This window comes from Psammomys obesus, unplaced genomic scaffold (genome assembly GCF_907164565.1).
Source record: "Psammomys obesus unplaced genomic scaffold, mPsaObe1.curated_primary_1811, whole genome shotgun sequence".
Lineage (NCBI taxonomy): Eukaryota > Metazoa > Chordata > Mammalia > Rodentia > Muridae > Psammomys > Psammomys obesus.
Window position 1 is genome coordinate 15,431,278 of NW_026591598.1, and position 5,752 is coordinate 15,437,029.

A 5,752-nucleotide genomic window follows, 5' to 3' on the forward strand; every position below is an offset into this window, starting at 1 on the left:
AGAGGCAGGGGGATCTCTGGGAGTTGGAGGCCTCCCTGGTCCACAAAGTGAGTCCAGGACAGCCAGGAAAAAAATAAATCAAAGAAGCAATGGACCTGTTTCAGGTGGGTGTGGTGGTGCATGCCTGTTATCCTTGTGCTTGGGAGGCTAAAAACAGAGGATCCATAGTTCCTGACCATCTCGGCTAGAGTGAGTGTGAGCCAGCCTGAGCTGGAGATTGACTCTGAAAACAAAACAAAATAATAACCGTATTTAAAGTTTGTGTGTGTTCTGCATGTACAAAGGCTTGGTTTTATGTTCCCTCCCTTCCTCTTCCAAACTATGCTGGTCTGTACCAGTCTGGTCTCACTCTTGACAACTCCTTCAGCCTTTCAAGGCTGGGATTTCAAGCATGCACCCACCACAGCTGACTTTTGATTGTCATAGCTAACTTAAACATCAGAAACAAAATCTAAAAGTTCGTAGTAAAAAATGATAGTGCAGGTTTCTTCACATTCTGGAGGATGGCCCTACTGGTGTGTCCTTGAGGTGAGCAGGTTCCCAAACGTAAGTTGGTTAGCTGAGCATTTCCTGTTTTCAGCAGTCCTATAAAATAACAAATTCCCTAATCTGAGGTATTGTTGTAAGCAGCTGGCCCACCTTAATGATCCTTTCCTTGACTGAGCTATTTTGAAGACTTAGACTCTTAGTTTCTAAGAATTTTGGAACACTCCAGTTATCTTGATTTATTTATTTTTTTTTTTTAAAGATAGCCTGGCCTCATAGAGATCTGCCTGCCTTTGCCTCCCAGAGTGCTGGGGTTACAGTGGTACTGCCCCACCTCACCCAGCTATCTTTGAATTTATTTATTTTATTTATTTTTTAATATCTTGCCTCAGGTTTATTTGTAAAAACAGCATAGGGTGCTGGAGAGATGGCTTAGAGGGTAAGAGCACTGGCTGTTCTTCCAAAAGTCTTGAGTTCAATTCCCAGCAACCACATGGTGGCTCATAACCATCTATAGTGAGATCTGGTGCCCTCTTCTGGTGTATAGGCAGAACACTGCATAAATAATAAATCTTAAAAAAAAAAAACAGCATAGGACACTGGTCATCTGTAAATAGTGTGTAGGTGAGTATGTCACACCAGTCCATTTCTCTTCACATCAAAAGAAGCCTTTCCTGTGGGGCCTTCTCAGGGGCCTGGGCACCTCTGGGAGCCTGAGCTGGAGCTTGGCCTCTGCCTTGGTTTGAACCTTGGGCTTTGGTTGGCAGAGCCTATGACCCTTGGCTATGTAGCTTCGAATCTGCTTCCCAAGCTTGGGGTGAGCGATGAAAGTCAGATGGCTGAGTTTGTGGCTGGGGCCCTTTGGCATTTTGGGCTTAAGGGCCACAGGCTTCACAGGGGCTTTGATGGGCTCTCCTCGTGCGCTCATTGCCTTTGCGTTGTTTGCCTGCATCTTCTTCAGGCCTTCCTTGTTGTGCTTCTTGGCAAAGCACATGTTCCTCAGAGTCCACCCCCTTAGGAGAGTCTTATCTTTGTGACTGGAGTTTCTTGATGCCTTTTCTGTGCCATTTGCAGGACTGGTTGTGTGTGGTGTGGTTCTTGGACTTGGCCGGGTTTGCACGGCAACCCGCGTCTCCCACAACATTTGAGACTGACGCTTTGATTTTTATAGTTTTTATGTGCACTACTGTTTCACTTGCATGTGCATGTGAGGCGGTGGGATCCATTAGAACTGGAGTTACAGGCAGTTGTGACCTGCCATGAAGGTGCTGGGAAGAGCAGCCAGTGTTTTTAACCACCAAGCATCTGCCCAACTCCTAATCTTTTATTTCAAACTGATTTTTTTTTTTTTTCTCTATTCTGTGTGGTACAGGGTATTGAACCTAGGGCCTCATGCATGCTAGATAAACATTTACCTGTTGGGGTTTTTGGGTTGTTAGGCTCAGAGATCGTACCTGATTTCACTTTGTTTAAACTTGTTTGTCTTTAATGCACAGTGTAATAATAGCCTATGTGTTGTATTGGATGGGGTGATTGGGGCTGAGTATGGGAACTGTTACAGCATTTAAGCCTCTTTCAAGGCTTGTGATTGACTGTCGAATATGCCAAAACCCCAAAAAGTCAATGTACGTTTTTAATAGAACTTTGAGCTTTTGTTGTTTTTGAAGACAAGGTCTCATTATGTAGCCCTGGCTGTCCTGGAACTCATTAAGCTAGCCTCAGACTCAGAGACTGCTGGGATTAAGGGCATGTACCTCCACACCTGGCTAGAATTTTTGTCATTTAATGTTTTTTGGAAATTTTCAAAAATGGTATATGATACTGTGATTTTGGATACAAACAGTTTAGAAGCATGATGGCGCAGGCCTTTAATCCCAGCACTCAGAAGGCAGTAGCAGGCAGAACTCTTGAGTTTCAGGTTTGCCTGGTCTACATAGGAAGGGAGGGAGGGCGGGCAGTTTATGTATTAGGGCCTTCTGCCGTATGTGGCCATGTTAGAAACAGACTGTCAGAATGTACTGAACCATAATGAATGAACACACTACATTGGTTTGAGGCTGGGTTGGTTGAATGGGGACAGAAATGCCCACTGTAGTAGAAGAGTGAGCTTGTCCTTTTTCCCTTTCAGCCCCCATTAAGTGCCTAGATAGGTGTGTATGTTGAGTTTTGAGTGATTTGGGTATACCCCTAAGGAGCAGTTTGTCACAAAGGACCTAGTGGCACTGGGATGTGAGGAAGCTGGGCGAATGGGCACTCGGCATCTGCCACCTTGGCAACATTGAGGCTGTTCTTTTCTTGTTCTTTGATGGAGACAAAAGACAGAAACATTCTTTTTGTTACACAGGTGATGATGTGTAAGAAATACCGCACACCTGTGAGGTACACGCGTGGTGATAAAATCGGTACACGCGTGGTGATAAAATCCCACACATCTGTGAGGTGTGCATGTGAGGATAAAATCCTGCACACACACTAGATGCATTTGTAATGGATAATAAAATCCCTGTAAGGAGTGAGGGCTGCCTGGCACCAGTAAGGGAGTAGGCAAGAATGACCTTTGTATCCATCCTAGGCATTGTGTAACGGTTGGCCTGGAAGTGATTGCTTAGAATAGAAATGTCTTTATTTCTGTAACAACAACACAAAATGCCTACAGTAACATTGGGCTGTGCATAGGAGAGAGCCAACGTTTGGAAAGCTCTAGTCAGCCTGAGCCCTTCTTAAGTGCCCTAGGCCAGAAAGAAGGCAGCTTCATCTCACCAGCTCTGACTAGAGACTTAATAGCAATTAGTAAGAAATTAAAGCCATGTATAGTAACACATGGCTGTAATCCCAGCCCTTGAGGTGGAAACAGGAGGAGCCAGGAGTTAAGGTGGACCTCAGTTTAAGGAGTTGGGGGCTAGCCTGGGCTGCATGAGATTCTGTCTCAAAGGCAACAAAATACAATTAATTTCAAATATGGTGTAAGCACCTTTAATCCACAAACACAGAGGCAGGAGGCTCTCTGAATTTGAGGCCAAGCCAGGCTACATTATGAGACCATGTTTCTACAGAGAAATAAAAGGCCAGAATTACAAAGGCCAAATAATGCAAATTACCCAAACCTCTTATTTGGCTTTTGAAAGTTTCACTGAATTTTTTAGGTCACAGACTTACTGTTTGTGGCACTCTTTGAAGCCAGCTTTAGAGCTGTTGAGCGGGCATGGCTTCCATGTGTGGAGGATGGAAAAGGATGGGGAAGCCTACATCAGAGACAGGAGACTACGTGCTAAGCAGCTCTCTAGAACTGCTTTCCAAAAGACCCACAGGACTGTCTGCCCAGCCAAATCACATGGCATTCATTTGAGACAAGATTTACTGTTATCTTGGAGGGCCTGGAACTTCTTCAGAGAGCCGCCTGCCTCTTTCTGAGTGCACTGCCAGTCAGGCTCCCCCAGCCTGTCCATCCATTGGAGAATTTCATACATGAATGCTGTTTATATAATTTTCATCCCACATGTTTCCCCCTCCAGCACCTCCCATGTCCCCCTACTTTTTTCTCAGACTTCTTAACCTCTTTTGTTGTTGTTGTTTGAGACAGTATTTTTCTGTGTAGCCCTGGCTGTCCTGGTACCCTCTGTAGACCAGGCTGGCCTCAAACTCAGAGCTCTACCTGCCTCTGCCTTCTGGGTGCTGGGATTACAGGTGTGTGCTACCACCTCTAGCTGACCTCTTTTTCTTTAATTATCATTTTACACACATGTCCGAGCTTGTGCAGATACAACCTGCTGAGTCCATTTAATGCGGTGTACCTGTATGTGTGTAAGGGGTGTCTACCTGAGACTGGCTAATTATCAGGGGCTTGTCCCTGGAAGACAGTGCATTTATAGGACCTTAAAAGTTACTTACTTATTTCATGACTGCATTGTGTTCCACTGTCGAGCTTGTAAGAGAACAGAGTCACCAAGGTGGCTCAGAAGGTAAAGCCACTTGCTTCCAAGCCCGGTGACCTTAGTTCCATTTCTGGAACCCGTGTGGTGAAAGGGAGTTGTTCTCTGACCTCCACGTGCGGTACATGGCCACCCGTGTGTGTGTGTGTGTGTGTGTGTGTGTGTGTGTGTGTGTGTGTGTTTATACCTTCCCTACCAAAAAAATGTGATTAAAAAAAAGATGGGAATGGTGATGTACACCTGCAACCCCAGCATTCAGGAGGCAGATGCAGGTGGATTACCACAAATTAGTTCCGGGTCATCCAGCCAAGGCCACATGGCAAGTTCTAAAGGCTTGGCAGCAAATGCTTTAATCCCCTGAACCATCTCTCTGGCCCCATGTTCTGGTCTTCAATGTTGTCAGTAGATCCTTTAGTGGGTGAGTCAGAAATATGCACGCACATCCTAATAATGTATTCTATTGAGAAAGGAAGACCGAAGGTCCTGTTACATTGAATTGTGTCTCTTGTCTTAATCTGGAATTGTTTTTTGTGTGCATGACATTTATTTTTTTTGTGGGATATTTGTGTGATTCAGGTGGCCAGGTATTTGCTCATGGGCTCAGGTTGTATGCTTTTGGCAGGAGCAGTACAGAAGTGATGCCATATCTTAGGGCCTGGGTGGGCAAGTGGCTGTCAGGCTGTCTGTTGTTCTCTGCGACACAACTAGACATAACTAGGCTGGTTAGCTGATTTGGGTTTCTCTGAGTTACTTTTTGGCCCTGTCACAACTGTTCCATCCCCCCCCCCCTTCTGTGAAGGAGAAGGAGACAGGATCTCCAGAGTTAGCCCTAGAAGCTTAGTGTGTAAACACCCCCCACCCCACCCCTGGCCTCCAGCTTCCTTCTACCTCCGGCTCCTGATTGTTAGAGAATTACACTGTGAGCCACAATGGCTTCCTCTTTCCTTTTGAGAGCGTCTTCCATGTAGCCCTGGCCGACCTCTAGTCACTGCAGTCTGCTGGCCTCGGCCTCCCAAGTGCTGCTTATAATTGCATGCCACTGCACCCCTATTTTGGTGAGCTACCAGTTCTGTTGGCCAGAATCCCCCACATGGGATTCTGTCTCCTTTCAGCATGCACCATCATTCTTAGTTCACCTTATAATTTCCCTCAGGAGCCTGAGGTTTTTAGTGGAGAATATTTAGAAGTCAGGATGTGTTAATGAGCTTGGTCCTTGTTCATTTGTCTTTAACTTGGGGATATTTAATGAGTGTTCTGAATAATGATGGTGTTCGAGTGGCTTGGCCTTGCCCCAGCTCCCAACTCTCTAGCTGAAATATGTTCTGCTTCTGTTGGTT

General features: G+C 45.5%; 1 protein-coding gene across 1 annotated transcript in view; it reads left to right on the forward strand.

Moving 5' to 3' along the window:
- Usp48 (ubiquitin specific peptidase 48) overlaps positions 1-5,752 on the forward strand; it is a 70,348-nt gene that overhangs the window by 7,664 nt on the left and 56,932 nt on the right. The gene's annotated exons all lie outside the window — the stretch shown is intronic.